At 52.8% G+C, this 16,803-nt stretch overlaps 1 pseudogene; it reads right to left on the bottom strand.

Moving 5' to 3' along the window:
- LOC140346371 (solute carrier family 12 member 2-like) overlaps window positions 1–14,098 on the bottom strand; it is a 49,502-nt pseudogene extending 35,404 nt beyond the window's left edge.
- Between the last annotated feature and the right edge of the window lie 2,705 nt (window positions 14,099–16,803).

Raw genomic sequence — 16,803 nt, 5'->3', positions numbered from 1 at the left:
CTCCTCCTCCTCTGACCTCCTCCTCCTCTGACCTCCTCCTCCTCTGACCTCCTCCTCCTCTGACCTCCTCCTCCTCTCTCTGACCTCCTCCTCCTCTCTCTGACCTCCTCCTCCTCCTTTGCTCCTCTGACTTCCTCCTCTGCTCCTCCTCCTCCTCCTCTGCTCCTCCTCCTCCTCCCCCTCCTCTGCTCCTCCTCCTCCTCCTCTGCTCCTCTGACCTCCTCCTCTGCTCCTCTGACCTCCTCCTCTGCTCCTCCTCCTCTGCTCCTCCTCCTCTGCTCCTCCTCCTCTGCTCCTCCTCCTCCTCCTCTGCTCCTCCTCCTCCTCCTCTGCTCCTCTGACCTCCTCCTCTGCTCCTCTGACCTCCTCCTCTGCTCCTCCTCCTCCTCCTCTGACCACCTCCTCCTCCTCTGCTCCTCCTCTGCTCCTCTGACCTCCTCCTCCTCCTCTGCTCCTCCTCCTCCTCTGACCTCCTCCTCCTCTGACCTCCTCCTCCTCCTCTGCTCCTCCTCCTCCTCTGACCTCCTCCTCCTCTCTCTGACCTCCTCCTCCTCTCTCTGACCTCCTCCTCCTCCTCTGCTCCTCTGACCTCCTCCTCTGCTCCTCCTCCTCCTCCTCTGACCACCTCCTCCTCCTCTGCTCCTCCTCCTCCTCTGACCTCCTCCTCCTCTGACCTCCTCCTCCTCCTCTGACCTCCTCCTCCTCTGACCTCCTCCTCCTCTGACCTCCTCCTCCTCTCTCTGACCTCCTCCTCCTCTCTCTGACCTCCTCCTCCTCCTCTGCTCCTCTGACTTCCTCCTCTGCTCCTCCTCCTCCTCCTCTGCTCCTCCTCCTCCTCCCCCTCCTCTGCTCCTCCTCCTCCTCCTCTGCTCCTCTGACCTCCTCCTCTGCTCCTCTGACCTCCTCCTCTGCTCCTCCTCCTCTGCTCCTCCTCCTCCTCCTCCTCCTCTGCTCCTCCTCCTCCTCCTCTGCTCCTCTGACCTCCTCCTCTGCTCCTCTGACCTCCTCCTCTGCTCCTCCTCCTCTGCTCCTCCTCCTCTGCTCCTCCTCCTCCTCCTCTGCTCCTCCTCCTCCTCCTCTGCTCCTCTGACCTCCTCCTCTGCTCCTCTGACCTCCTCCTCTGCTCCTCCTCCTCTGCTCCTCTGACCTCCTCCTCTGCTCCTCTGACCTCCTCCTCTGCTCCTCCTCCTCCTCCTCTGCTCCTCCTCCTCCTCCTCTGCTCCTCTGACCTCCTCCTCTGCTCCTCTGACCTCCTCCTCTGCTCCTCCTCCTCTGCTCCTCCTCCTCCTCCTCTGCTCCTCCTCCTCCTCCTCTGCTCCTCTGACCTCATCCTCTGCTCCTCCTCCTCCTCCTCCTCCTCCTCCGCTCCTCCTCCTCTGCTCCTCCTCCTCCTCCTCTGCTCCTCCTCCTCCTCCTCTGCTCCTCTGACCTCCTCCTCCTCTCTCTGACCTCCTCCTCCTCTCTCTGACCTCCTCCTCCTCCTCTGCTCCTCTGACCTCCTCCTCTGCTCCTCCTCCTCCTCCTCCTCTGACCACCTCCTCCTCCTCTGCTCCTCCTCCTCCTCTGACCTCCTCCTCCTCCTCTGACCTCCTCCTCCTCTGACCTCCTCCTCCTCTGACCTCCTCCTCCTCTCTCTGACCTCCTCCTCCTCTCTCTGACCTCCTCCTCCTCCTCTGCTCCTCTCACTTCCTCCTCTGCTCCTCCTCCTCCTCCTCTGCTCCTCCTCCTCCTCCCCCTCCTCTGCTCCTCCTCCCCCTCCTCTGCTCCTCTGACCTCCTCCTCTGCTCCTCTGACCTCCTCCTCTGCTCCTCCTCCTCTGCTCCTCCTCCTCTGCTCCTCCTCCTCCTCCTCTGCTCCTCTGACCTCCTCCTCTGCTCCTCTGACCTCCTCCTCTGCTCCTCTGACCTCCTCCTCTGCTCCTCCTCCTCTGCTCCTCCTCCTCCTCCTCTGCTCCTCCTCCTCCTCCTCTGCTCCTCTGACCTCCTCCTCTGCTCCTCTGACCTCCTCCTCTGCTCCTCCTCCTCTGCTCCTCCTCCTCCTCCTCTGCTCCTCCTCCTCCTCCTCTGCTCCTCCTCCTCCTCCTCTGCTCCTCTGACCTCCTCCTCTGCTCCTCCTCCTCCTCCTCCTCCTCTGCTCCTCCTCTGCTCCTCTGACCTCCTCCTCCTCCTCTGCTCCTCCTCCTCCTCTGACCTCCTCCTCCTCTGACCTCCTCCTCCTCTGACCTCCTCCTCCTCTCTCTGACCTCCTCCTCCTCTCTCTGACCTCCTCCTCCTCCTCTGCTCCTCTGACCTCCTCCTCTGCTCCTCCTCCTCCTCCTCTGACCTCCTCCTCTGACCTCCTCCTCCTCTGACCTCCTCCTCCTCCTCTGACCTCCTCCTCCTCTGACCTCCTCCTCCTCTGACCTCCTCCTCCTCTCTCTGACCTCCTCCTCCTCTCTCTGACCTCCTCCTCCTCCTCTGCTCCTCTGACTTCCTCCTCTGCTCCTCCTCCTCCTCCTCTGCTCCTCCTCCTCCTCCCCCTCCTCTGCTCCTCCTCCTCCTCCTCTGCTCCTCTGACCTCCTCCTCTGCTCCTCTGACCTCCTCCTCTGCTCCTCCTCCTCTGCTCCTCCTCCTCTGCTCCTCCTCCTCCTCCTCTGCTCCTCCTCCTCCTCTGCTCCTCTGACCTCCTCCTCTGCTCCTCCTCCTCCTCCTCTGACCACCTCCTCCTCCTCTGCTCCTCCTCTGCTCCTCTGACCTCCTCCTCCTCCTCTGCTCCTCCTCCTCCTCTGACCTCCTCCTCCTCTGACCTCCTCCTCCTCCTCTGCTCCTCCTCCTCCTCTGACCTCCTCCTCCTCTGACCTCCTCCTCCTCTCTCTGACCTCCTCCTCCTCTCTCTGACCTCCTCCTCCTCCTCTGCTCCTCTGACCTCCTCCTCTGCTCCTCCTCCTCCTCCTCTGACCACCTCCTCCTCCTCTGCTCCTCCTCCTCCTCTGACCTCCTCCTCTGACCTCCTCCTCCTCCTCTGACCTCCTCCTCCTCTGACCTCCTCCTCCTCTGACCTCCTCCTCCTCTCTCTGACCTCCTCCTCCTCTCTCTGACCTCCTCCTCCTCCTCTGCTCCTCTGACTTCCTCCTCTGCTCCTCCTCCTCCTCCTCTGCTCCTCCTCCTCCTCCCCCTCCTCTGCTCCTCCTCCTCCTCCTCTGCTCCTCTGACCTCCTCCTCTGCTCCTCTGACCTCCTCCTCTGCTCCTCCTCCTCTGCTCCTCCTCCTCTGCTCCTCCTCCTCCTCCTCCTCTGCTCCTCCTCCTCCTCCTCTGCTCCTCTGACCTCCTCCTCTGCTCCTCCTCCTCCTCCTCTGACCACCTCCTCCTCCTCTGCTCCTCCTCTGCTCCTCTGACCTCCTCCTCCTCCTCTGCTCCTCCTCCTCCTCCTCTGACCTCCTCCTCCTCTGACCTCCTCCTCCTCCTCTGCTCCTCCTCCTCCTCTGACCTCCTCCTCCTCTGACCTCCTCCTCCTCTCTCTGACCTCCTCCTCCTCTCTCTGACCTCCTCCTCCTCCTCTGCTCCTCTGACCTCCTCCTCTGCTCCTCCTCCTCCTCCTCTGACCACCTCCTCCTCCTCTGCTCCTCCTCCTCCTCTGACCTCCTCCTCTGACCTCCTCCTCCTCCTCTGACCTCCTCCTCCTCTGACCTCCTCCTCCTCTGACCTCCTCCTCCTCTCTCTGACCTCCTCCTCCTCTCTCTGACCTCCTCCTCCTCCTCTGCTCCTCTGACTTCCTCCTCTGCTCCTCCTCCTCCTCCTCTGCTCCTCCTCCTCCTCCCCCTCCTCTGCTCCTCCTCCTCCTCCTCTGCTCCTCTGACCTCCTCCTCTGCTCCTCTGACCTCCTCCTCTGCTCCTCCTCCTCTGCTCCTCCTCCTCTGCTCCTCCTCCTCCTCCTCTGCTCCTCCTCCTCCTCCTCTGCTCCTCCTCCTCCTCCTCCTCCTCCTCTGCTCCTCCTCCTCCTCCTCTGCTCCTCCTCCTCCTCCTCTGCTCCTCTGACCTCCTCCTCTGCTCCTCTGACCTCCTCCTCTGCTCCTCCTCCTTCACACTCACAGCGAGGTCTCCTGAGATGTTCGCTCCTGCTAAGATTCCAGTCGCCGCGGGGAAGAAAATGGCAAACGCCGAGAAAAAGGTCTCGTCGTCCCTGAAGTCGGGGCCGAGGTTCTCCAGGAAGATGGCGGCTGTGGGACACAAACGTCTCAAATGTCTCAAACGTCTTAAACGTCTCAAACGTCTCAAACGTCTCAAACGTCTCAAGGGCCAAACGTTTCTGAAACAGGCTCATGACTAAAACGATCTGAGATTTAGCATTCATCAAGCTGTACTTTTAAGATTTGTATATATTTTTTTAAGTTTAAGTATTTACTTCCTGGTTGTAAATGATGACATCACACCGGGCAATTCTGTCTCCTAGCAACCAAAACTCCTCTAATGTCACATAAACGATCATTTAACAAATACAAATGCACGAGAACAGCTTTATATTGTTGTAATACAAATGTTTGTGTATTAAATATGATCTGTGTCTTTAACCATCGCCGGCGTCTGATTGGTCGGATGAATGACTGACCGTTATATCCGAAGAACCCTTTGGGCTCCTTGTTCCTGGACGAGATGAACGTCCCGATGAAGTAGTTTACGATGGCGGCGAGAAGAATCACCAGCAGCACAATCTGAGCCTGAGGAGAGACCAGATGAAGACCAGGACCAGGACCAGGACCAGGACCAGGACCAGGGCCAAGACCAGGGCCAAGACCAGGACCAGGGCCAAGACCAGGGCCAAGACCAGGACCAGGGCCAAGACCAGGACCAGGACCAGGGCCAAGACCAGGACCAGGACAGGACCAGGACCAGGACCAGGACCAAGACCAGGACCAGGACAGGACCAGGACCAGGACCAGGACCAAGACCAGGACCAGGACCAGGACCAGGGCCAAGACCAGGACCAGGACCAGGGCCAAGACCAGGACCAGGGCCAAGACCAGGACCAGGACCAGGGCCAAGACCAGGACCAGGACAGGACCAGGACCAGGACCAGGACCAAGACCAGGACCAGGGCCAAGACCAGGACCAGGACCAGGGCCAAGACCAGGGCCAAGACCAGGACCAGGACCAGGACCAGGGCCAAGACCAAGACCAGGACCAGGACCAGGACCAGGACCAGGACCAGGACCAGGACCAGGACCAGGACCAGGACCAGGACCAGGACCAGGGCCAAGACCAGGACCAGGACCAGGACCAGGACCAGGACCAGGACCAGGACCAGGACCAGGACCAGGGCCAAGACCAGGACAGGATCAGGACCAGGACCAGGGCCAAGACCAGGACCAGGACCAGGACCAGGACATGTTAGAAGTCCTGTTTCTTCTGATGAATCCACCTTTCAAGACATAATTCTGTGGAAACTGGAGGAGACTTTCTGCACTTTGAATGTTCCTTTTACACAAAACATGAAATCAGATCTTTACCTTGGCCTCCCACTCCATCCCGGCCACAGAAATGCCCAACAGCAGAATCACCGTGAGCGTCCCCACGATCCTGATGTCATTCAGCCTGTCAGTCATCAGAGCGTCAACGTCCTGAACAGGAAAACATTTACAACATCTGAAAGAACACTGAAGGTCTACACCAAACACTGAAGGTCTACACCAAACACTGAAGATCTACACCAAACACTGAAGGTCTACACCAAACACTGAAGGTCTACACCAAACACTGAAGATCTACACCAAACACTGAAGGTCTACACCAAACACTGAAGGTCTACACCAAACACTGAAGAAGGTCTACACCAAACACTGAAGGTCTACACCAAACACTGAAGGTCTACACCAAACACTGAAGGTTTACACCAAACACAGAAGGTCTACACCAAACACTGAAGGTCTACACCAAACACTGAAGGTCTACACCAAACACTGAAGGTCTACACCAAACACTGAAGGTCTACACCAAACACTGAAGATCTACACCAAACACTGAAGGTCTACACCAAACACTGAAGATCTACACCAAACACTGAAGGTCTACACCAAACACTGAAGGTCTACACCAAACACTGAAGAAGATCTACACCTGAATAAGAAACTCATGGAACAGTCTTTCCAGTTGATTAAGGTTTGAATAATTAGAAGTAAAAGTACTTTCAGCTCATGAACACCTGAATATCACGGGTCAGTGATAAGTACAAAATACTTCTGAATATTGTGACGTGAAAGTTGTGGTGAAAATGTAAAACAATATAATAATGAAAGAGTGTTTCATAATAATGTGACGTGTTGTGTCCTGGAGGCCGAGTCTTACGTTGAGCATCTCGACCACGGTCTCGGCGAAGCCCACCACGTACATCGCCACGGCAACGGCGTTCGCAAAGGCAAATATGAGACCGATGGAGCCGCCGAACTCTGGACCCAGACTGCGGGAGATCAGGTAGTACGCCCCGCCTGCCACAAGAGGTCACAAGAGGTCACGAGAGGTCACAAGAGGTTACAAGAGGTCACGAGAGGTCACAAGAGGTTACAAGAGGTCACGACAGGTCACAAGAAGAGGTCACGAGAGGTCACAAGAAGTCACAAGAACAGGTCACAAGAGGTCACGAGAGGTCACGAGAGGTCACAAGAGGTCACAAGAGGTCACGACAGGTCACAAGAAGAGGTCACGAGAGGTCACAAGAAGTCACAAGAAGAGGTCACAAGAGGTCACGAGAGGTCACAAGAGGTCACAAGAGGTTACAAGAGGTCACGACAGGTCACAAGAAGAGGTCACAAGAGGTCACAAGAATTCACAAGAAGAGGTCACAAGAGGTCACGAGAGGTCACAAGAGGTCACGACAGGTCACAAGAAGAGGTCACGAGAGGTCACAAGAAGTCACAAGAAGAGGTCACAAGAGGTCACAAGAGGTCACAAGAGGTCACAAGAGGTTACAAGAGGTCACGACAGGTCACAAGAAGAGATCACGAGAGGTCACAAGAAGTCACAAGAACAGGTCACAAGAGGTCACAAGAGGTCACAAGAGGTTACAAGAGGTCACGACAGGTCACAAGAAGAGGTCACAAGAGGTCACAAGAAGTCACAAGAAGAGGTCACAAGAGGTCACAAGAGGTCACAAGAGGTTACAAGAGGTCACGACAGGTCACAAGAAGAGGTCACGAGAGGTCACAAGAAGTCACAAGAAGAGGTCACAAGAGGTCACGAGAGGTCACAAGAGGTCACAAGAGGTTACAAGAGGTCACGACAGGTCACAAGAAGAGGTCACGAGAGGTCACAAGAAGTCACAAGAAGAGGTCACAAGAGGTCACAAGAAGAGGTCACGAGAGGTCACAGGAAGAGGTCACAAGAGGTCACAAGAAGTCACAAGAAGAGGTCACAAGAGGTCACGAGAGGTCACGACAGGTCACAAGAAGAGGTCACGAGAGGTCACAAGAAGTCACAAGAAGAGGTCACAAGAGGTCACAAGAAGAGGTCACAGGAAGAGGTCACAAGAGGTCACAAGAAGTCACAAGAAGAGGTCACAAGACTCCAGACCCGGTCCGAGCTCGGGAGCGGCGCCGGACCTGGTCAGGACAAAGGCGCCGGCCAAAGCTCAAAAACGATTAGGCATCTCTAGGATTTAACATGTTTCTGATCACATATGTCAGTCTTCTTTGTTCACAGGTCAAATGTATCTGTGAACAAAGAAGACTGACATAACTCAATCTCAGGATAAGGAGTGAAGTGATTTTGTCTTAGTTCTCTGTTCCATGTCTTTGCGTCTAAAGTGGCCCCTGAGAGGTTCTGGCTCCCAGAGCGTCTGGCTCTTGGGCTCCTGGTGGACTTTAGCTCAGGGGGAGGAGCCTCCACAGCGCAGCCAGATGATTGGACGAGAGAGAACACAGACTCAGGCCAAAACAAGAGGCAAAAAGAAACACAAAAGAATCATTTGTCTCAAACTCGGACTTGATCTCGAGCTAAAGCTCCGTGTTTCCCCTGATGCTAACGACTGTGTGGAGCCTTAGCAACACAAAGCTAGCAAAGCACGTTAGCAACACAAAGCTAGCAGAGTGCGTTAGCAACACAAAGCTAGCAAAGCACGTTAACAACAGAAAGCTAGCAAAGCGCGTTAGAAACACAGAGCTAGCAAAGCACGTTAGCAACACAAAGCTAGCAAAGCACGTTAGCATGAGCTGTTTCCTGTTTATGGCACTCGCTTTGTCAAGAGCCACAATCTGATATTTCCAGGTCATAAAGTGTCTGACATTAGCATTAGCATGACATAAAGAGAGGTTCAAACGCCACGCCCCTCACACACACTAGCTTTAGCCACGCCCCTCACAAACACTAGCTTTAGACACGCCCCTCACACACACTAACTTTAGCCACGCCCCTCACACACACTAGCTTTAGCCACGCCCCTCACACACACTAGCTTTAGCCACGCCCCTCACACACACTAGCTTTAGCCACGCCCCTCACACGCTAGCTTTAGCCACGACCTTCACACACACTAGCTTTAGCCACGCCCCTCAGACACACTAGCTTTAGCCACGCCCCTCACACACACACTTGATTTAGCCACGCCCCTCACATGCACTAGCTTTAGCCACGCCCCTCACATGCACTAGCTTTAGCCACGCCCCTCAGACAAAAACTAGCTTTAGACACGCCCCTCACTCACACTAGCTTTAGCTTTAGCCACGCCCCCTCAAACTGGAAATACTAAAGGTCTTTTTGACTTCAGAGTCTCAGGAGGCGGAGCCAGAGCCTGAACAGGAAACACAGACCACATGAACATGACCCAAACCAATACCAACAAGCACCAGAGACAGACCAAAAGGGTTTGTGTATTGAGACTAATATATTTTTACTGCAGTGGGACAAGATCTGGTCTGTGAACTTTCCCGTCACAGAAGGATCTGCTTTGACCACAGTAGTTCTGGTCTTTAAGTTCGAGTTCTGACCTCCTCGGACGAAGCCGTTGGTGGCGATGGCCGACGTGGACAGTCCAGTGATGGTGGTGACCAAAGTGGCCATGAGGATGATGGCGATGGTCAAACCTGGAACACAGAAGGATCTTAGAACGATCTAACTCTGGAACACCACCGAAGCTAAAGTATGGTTCATCTTCTTTGTGCAGTTGTGTGTTCTTCAGAGTGTGTGTAGTTGTATGTTGTGTTCTTCAGAGTGTGTGTAGTTGTGTTGTGTTCTTCAGAGTGTGTGTAGTTGTGTGTTGTGTTCTTCAGAGTGTGTGTAGTTGTGTGTTGTGTTCTTCAGAGTGTGTGTAGTTGTGTGTTGTGTTCTTCAGAGTGTGTGTAGTTGTGTGTTGTGTTCTTCAGAGTGTGTGTAGTTGTGTGTTGTGTTCTTCAGAGTGTGTGTAGTTGTGTGTTGTGTTCTTCAGAGTGTGTGTAGTTGTATGTTGTGTTCTTCAGAGTGTGTGTAGTTGTGTGTTGTGTTCTTCAGAGTGTGTGTAGTTGTGTGTTGTGTTCTTCAGAGTGTGTGTAGTTGTATGTTGTGTTCTTCAGAGTGTGTGTAGTTGTGTGTTGTGTTCTTCAGAGTGTGTGTAGTTGTGTGTTGTGTTCTTCAGAGTGTGTGTAGTTGTGTGTTGTGTTCTTCAGAGTGTGTGTAGTTGTATGTTGTGTTCTTCAGAGTGTGTGTAGTTGTGTGTTGTGTTCTTCAGAGTGTGTGTAGTTGTGTGTTGTGTTCTTCAGAGTGTGTGTAGTTGTATGTTGTGTTCTTCAGAGTGTGTGTAGTTGTATGTTGTGTTCTTCAGAGTGTGTGTAGTTGTGTGTTGTGTTCTTCAGAGTGTGTGCAGTTGTGTGTTCTTCAGATTGTGTGTAAATGTGTGTTGTGTTCTTCAGAGTGTGTGTAGTTGTGTGTTGTGTTCTTCAGAGTGTGTGTAGTTGTGTGTTGTGTTCTTCAGAGTGTGTGCAGTTGTGTGTTGTGTTCTTCAGAGTGTGTGTAGTTGTGTGTTGTGTTCTTCAGAGTGTGTGTAGTTGTGTTCTTCAGAGTGTGTGTAGTTGTGTGTTGTGTTCTTCAGAGTGTGTGTAGTTGTGTGTTGTGTTCTTCAGAGCGTGTGTAGTTGTATGTTGTGTTCTTCAGAGTGTGTGTAGTTGTATGTTGTGTTCTTCAGAGTGTGTGTAGTTGTATGTTGTGTTCTTCAGAGTGTGTGTAGTTGTGTTCTTCAGAGTGTGTGTAGTTGTGTGTTGTGTTCTTCAGAGTGTGTGTAGTTGTATGTTGTGTTCTTCAGAGCGTGTGTAGTTGTATGTTGTGTTCTTCAGAGTGTGTGTAGTTGTATGTTGTGTTCTTCAGAGCGTGTGTAGTTGTGTGTTGTGTTCTTCAGAGTGTGTGTAGTTGTGTGTTGTGATCTTCAGAGTGTGTGTAGTTGTGTGTTGTGTTCTTCAGAGTGTGTGTAGTTGTGTGTTGTGTTCTTCAGAGTGTGTGTAGTTGTGTGTTGTGTTCTTCAGAGTGTGTGTAGTTGTGTGTTGTGTTCTTCAGAGTGTGTGTAGTTGTGTGTTGTGTTCTTCAGAGTGTGTGTAGTTGTGTGTTGTGTTCTTCAGAGTGTGTGTAGTTGTGTGTTGTGTTCTTCAGAGTGTGTGTAGTTGTGTGTTGTGTTCTTCAGAGTGTGTGTAGTTGTGTGTTGTGTTCTTCAGAGTGTGTGCTTGTACCGATGCCGGCCTGGCCCACAATCCAGGACATCCGGATGAAGAGCATGACGCCCCAGATGTTCAACATGCAGCGGATCTGGAAACACAAGTAACAAATGTGGAAACGATCCAAAAAAAACAACTTTATTGCATCACAGAAAATGATGTAAACATGTTTAAATCAAACAGTGATTAAATTGATAAAAATGTTAATCGATCTGCAACGATAAAAACGACTGTGACTGACCAGAACGCCTTTGACCCATCCGAACTTCACCATTCCTCCTTTGGCCTCTTTCGCCGCCAAAGCTGCCGCCGCCTCCTCGGCCGCCGACGGCTCGTCCCCATTGACCATTCCCTCCTCAAAGGGCTCCTGTCCACCAATCACAGACGAGTGTTCAAACAAACCAATCACAGACGAGTGTTCAAACTGAGTCTGTTTTATGACTGCACATTTTGAAATAAAGATGTCATATTTCATGTTTCATATTACGATTATTGCAAAATGAACATTTATTTACAGATGGTGTAATCCCTCATTCGTCCAGGAGGAGGCGTTCCATCCAAAAGTCCAGATAACCACAACTGAATCTTTCTATATCTGAACTATTCATATACATAACAAACTTTTTAACTTGCATTCAGAAATATTTAATTTGCTTAAATTCCGTGTTAAATGGTTACGTTTATACGTAACCATTTAACTTTTAAAAAATGCAAATTTTAAATACAATTTAAAAGTTAAAAAACTTTTCTCAACTTAACAGCGACTGAAACACGACTAAGAGTTACAAAAGTCAACAATTTAAAGGATTTTAAAGTCGGATGAAGAACCTTGTGTTGCAGAATATTTATTTTCTTGCGATACTTATATTTTTGCCTGTTCTGTTTTTATATTTGACGTTTAGAACACGACATGTGGTTTCAGATGAAGGAAACGGTTACACCCCACGAGTCCGAAGGGTCACGAGTCCGAAGGGTCACGAGTCCGAAGGGTCGCGAGTCAGAAGGGTCACAAGTCCGAAGGGTCACGAGTCAGAAGGGTCACAAGTCCGAAGGGTCGCGAGTCCGAAGGGTCGCGAGTCCGAAGAGTCGCGAGTCCGAAGGGTCGCGAGTCCGAAGAGTCACGAGTCCGAAGGGTCACGAGTCCGAAGGGTCACGAGTCCGAAGGGTCGCGAGTCCGAAGAGTCGCGAGTCCGAAGGGTCGCGAGTCAGAAGAGTCACGAGTCCGAACAGTCACGAGTCCGAAGGGTCACGAGTCCGAAGGGTCGCGAGTCCGAAGAGTCGCGAGTCCGAAGGGTCGCGAGTCCGAAGGGTCACGAGTCCGAAGGGTCACGAGTCCGAAGGGTCGCGAGTCCAAAGGGTCGCGAGTCCGAAGGGTCACAAGTCCGAAGGGTCACGAGTCCGAAGGGTCACGAGTCCGAAGGGTCGCGAGTCCGAAGGGTCGCGAGTCCGAAGAGTCGCGAGTCCGAAGGGTCGCGAGTCCGAAGAGTCGCGAGTCCGAAGGGTCGCGAGTCCGAAGGGTCGCGAGTCCGAAGGGTCGCGAGTCCGAAGGGTCGCGAGTCCGAAGGGTCGCGAGTCCGAAGGGTCGCGAGTCCGAAGAGTCGCGAGTCCGAAGTGTCGCGAGTCCGAAGGGTCACGAGTCCGAAGGGTCACGAGTCCGAAGGGTCGCGAGTCCAAAGGGTCGCGAGTCCGAAGGGTCACGAGTCCGAAGAGTCACGAGTCCGAACGGTCACGAGTCCGAAGGGTCACGAGTCCAAAGGGTCACGAGTCCAAAGGGTCGCGAGTCCGAAGGGTCACGAGTCCGAAGGGTCACGAGTCCGAAGGGTCACGAGTCAGAAGAGTCACGAGTCCGAACAGTCACGAGTCCGAAGGGTCACGAGTCCGAAGGGTCGCGAGTCCGAAGGGTCGCGAGTCCGAAGAGTCGCGAGTCCGAAGAGTCGCGAGTCCGAAGAGTCGCGAGTCCGAAGGGTCGCGAGTCCGAAAGGTCGCGAGTCCGAAGGGTCGCGAGTCCGAAGGGTCGCGAGTCCGAAGGGTCGGACTTTTGGGCAGCCACCAATGAAACAAGAAGATGAGGCTCAGGTTTATATTGAGTGTGAGTAATAACACATTGAGAATCTATAGATTATTTATGAATTCCTCAGGACTAAACCGGGACTAAACCGGGACTAAACCAGGACTAAACCAGGACTAAAGCGGGACTAAACCAGGACTAAACCAGGACTAAACCGGGACTAAACCGGGACTAAACCAGGACTAAACCGGGACTAAAGCGGGACTAAACCAGGACTAAACCAGGACTAAACCGGGACTAAACCGGGACTAAACCAGGACTAAACCGGGACTAAACCGGGACTAAACCAGGACTAAACCGGGACTAAACCAGGACTAAACCAGGACTAAACCGGGACTACCCGAGCCACAGTGTGAGTGGGAGTAAATGAGCTTTGTGTTGAGCTCTGACGTCAGAGAAACGAGAAGAATGTGAGAGCGTCAGACTCTGGAGATGAACCGCCCGCACAGGAAATGGAAATGAGACTTTATAACGTCGGTGATGACAAGTTTCTCTTTTCAGTCCGCGGAGCTTTTCTTCAAAAATGAACGTTCTGTGGTCAAATGTAAAGTTCAGTAGTTCATGTTTGTTGCTGTGACTGTGCAGAGCTTAGCTTTAGCTTGTTTGCTAACGGCAGGAGGAGATAAAGGACACTTCCACTCAAAGCCAGTGATAAATGTGACGGAGCTGCAGCTTTCACACTATTTTACACTATTTTAAGTTCAGTTTAGTGCAGTTGTTATTTCCAGTTCGTGAAGCAACAGGAGCTCCGTGAGCGTAACCGTAATGAGCTCGGCGATGTAGCACAAATATTCAATGTTTTCAACACAATTACATTTTTTGATCTCTTTTCAAAGGCTGAAGATAAAGACTCACTTTGTCAAGTTCGTCGTGGAGCTCGGACAGCGACGGCCGCGTGAGCTTCTCCCCGAACGGCGCGGCGGTTTGTCGGTAGAAGTCGATGTTGGGCACGGCATCGATGGTGTTGTGTCCAAACGTCCTCATGTAGTACGTGTTGGAGTGCGTGTCGGAGATGTGCGACACGCCGGAGAGGTGCGTGTGGCCCGTGCCCGTGGAGTGCAGGCTGATCGAGTCGCTCTTCACGTGATCCGGCTCCTGGAACACGTCCGGCGGCGCTCCCAGCTCCGAGTCCAAGAAGCCCACCACACGGAACCGGCCTCGGGACTCGTCTGTGGGCCTCAGCGCTTCACTGACCGGACCTGGAGGAGCCGGGGAGGGGACCAGGATCGGAGCCAGAGCTGCAGGTACTGGAGCTGCAGGTACTGGAGCTGCAGGTCCCGGAGCTGCAGGTACCGGAGCTGCAGGTACCGGAGCTGCAGGTACTGGAGCTGCAGGTCCCGGAGCTGCAGGTACTGGAGCTGCAGGTATTGGACCTGCAGGTACTGGAGCTGCAGGTCCCGGAGCTGCAGGTACTGGAGCTGCAGGTCCCGGAGCTGCAGGTACTGGAGCTGCAGGTATTGGACCTGCAGGTACTGGAGCTGCAGGTCCCGGAGCTGCAGGTACTGGAGCTGCAGGTATTGGACCTGCAGGTACTGGAGCTGCAGGTCCCGGAGCTGCAGGTACTGGAGCTGCAGGTCCCGGAGCTGCAGGTACTGGAGCTGCAGGTATTGGACCTGCAGGTACTGGAGCTGCAGGTCCCGGAGCTGCAGGTACTGGAGCTGCAGGTATTGGACCTGCAGGTACTGGAGCTGCAGGTCCCGGAGCTGCAGGTACTGGAGCTGCAGGTCCCGGAGCTGCAGGTACTGGAGAAGGCGCATACATCGGGACTGAAGGAACCTGGTGTGGAAGATAATCAGTTTCATCAGATTTCTACTTTTAAATGTTGGTGACTTATTCACATTTTTTAAACTGATGAATGATGTGAAACGAGTACTTTTTACTCAGAATATTCCACTGAATCGTTTTGTGCCGACTCACGTCACTCACTGGGTTTGTCAAACTTCTTTTCCATTACTTAAAGGAGTAATAGGGGATTTTTTGCCGACTGTGAATCCCTCACACTTTGCCTCAGAGGAAAACAGCCCGTCTCACAAGCTAATGCGGCTAGCATGGCTAACAAGAGCAGCCAGCCCCCCTCCACTAAACCAAGGGCCGTCCCCGGTGTGGACTCTCCAGGCCCATCCTTATTAGAAGGAGGAGAGGACATATCTTCACAACAGGTGGCCCTGGTATAGCGTCATTGAGACCTGAAGTGAGAACGAGGAACAACAATACCAGCTTGACAGAATGGAACCCGATATAATGGAGCTGGAGGCGGAGCATCATATTTCAGACAATATGGATGAGTTGCAGGAGCCGAGGAATATGAGAAGCAAACTCTTGGATTTGAAGTCTAGGTCCTGCAGAAACAGTCTGTGTGAGTTCTGGAGGGTGAGGACGAGGACAACACTGAGGGCGTTCTCCAGAGGGAGAATCCTCCAATCACGAGAGAAAGAGCACATGGCCTGGGCCAATAACGCAGCTGATAAACCACGAGGCCTGATAATGAACGCGTCATGAAGGCTGCAAGGGTTAAAGGAGACCTCCAGTGTTAAAGGAGACCTCCAGGGTTAAAGGAGACCTCCAGGGTTAAAGGAGACCTCCAGTGTTAAAGGAGACCTCCAGGGTTAAAGGAGACCTCCAGGGTTAAAGGAGACCTCCAGGGTTAAAGGAGACCTCCAGTGGTAAAGGAGACCTCCAGGGTTAAAGGAGACCTCCAGTGTTAAAGGAGACCTCCACGGTTAAAGGAGACCTCCAGTGTTAAAGGAGACCTCCAGGGTTAAAGGAGACCTCCAGTGTTAAAGGAGACCTCCACGGTTAAAGGAGACCTCCAGGGTTAAAGGAGACCTCCAGGGTTAAAGGAGACCTCCAGTGTTAAAGGAGACCTCCACGGTTAAAGGAGACCTCCAGTGTTAAAGGAGACCTCCAGGGTTAAAGCAGACCTCCAGGGTTAAAGGAGACCTCCAGTGTTAAAGGAGACCTCCACGGTTAAAGGAGACCTCCAGTGTTAAAGGAGACCTCCAGGGTTAAAGCAGACCTCCAGGGTTAAAGGAGACCTCCAGTGTTAAAGGAGACCTCCACGGTTAAAGGAGACCTCCAGGGTTAAAGGAGACCTCCAGTGTTAAAGGAGACCTCCACGGTTAAAGGAGACCTCCAGGGTTAAAGGAGACCTCCAGGGTTAAAGGAGACCTCCAGGGTTAAAGGAGACCTCCAGTACAAGGGCAAATGAGTAAAGTTGTTGCTCATGTTTGAGGAAAACTGAGGCATGGCTCCTCCCACAGGAACTCTTCTGACCTCTGAAGGTCAAAACATGAGCTCGAAACACCAGCAGAGGCAGAAGTGCTCCTCAGGAAAATGCAAAACACAGAAAACAGCGACAAGAAATGGAAAAACCAACGTGGGGCATGTGAGTTTAAGTAAAACGCATCGAGAATCGCTGAGGCGGATTCGGCCACAGTGGACTTGGGTGATCGTGTGGCCATCTGCATCACGATGGACTTGGAGGAGGGGCTAAGGAGCGTGCTTTGGGGGTTCAGTGCCAGCCTGCTTAATGACCCTCTGTTCAGGCTTGTGTGGAGGAGGAGGACGGTGGTGAAGTCTCCACTCTGGGATGCTGCTAAAGCACTTTTGAGAGGTAAAATTAAGGCCGTTGCCTTGGCGGAAGAGAAATGGGGGAGAGGGCGTTAAATGATCTGCAAGAAAGGAGCTGCTGGAGGTAAATAATGGCAGGAATGAGAGACTTGGAGTGCTGTGGAGAATTGGAAAGAGGAAGAGGTGATGTGACCTCACAGGAAGTGGCTCGCTAGTTAGAGTGGACACTTGGAAAGCAGAGGGTTTTCTCTAGAATTTCAGGAGATAAAGAAGATGAAGTAGATTCTTTTCAGGACACACTCAGCTTGTCATGACCAGGAGCACGATAAACGATCGGGAGGTCAGGAGACTATAACCTGAGTCTCAAAACCTTGTGTCCTGAGTTGGGTGAAAAAAAGTGAATTTGGTCTCAACAATCTGGTTCCTCTGAATATGACAGTTTCGTCTGGGACAATGTTGTGATCGTTTTACATGAGGTTTGTATGTTTAATGTATTTGCAGATTTTTGCTGCTCGAAGTGGAAA

This window comes from Eucyclogobius newberryi, unplaced genomic scaffold (assembly GCF_026437365.1).
Source record: "Eucyclogobius newberryi isolate DKJ021-1_F unplaced genomic scaffold, fEucNew1.0.hap1 SCAF_6, whole genome shotgun sequence".
NCBI lineage: Eukaryota > Metazoa > Chordata > Actinopteri > Gobiiformes > Gobiidae > Eucyclogobius > Eucyclogobius newberryi.
Note: the sequence above shows the minus strand (reverse complement) of the source record. Positions and strands in the feature narration are given on the sequence as shown.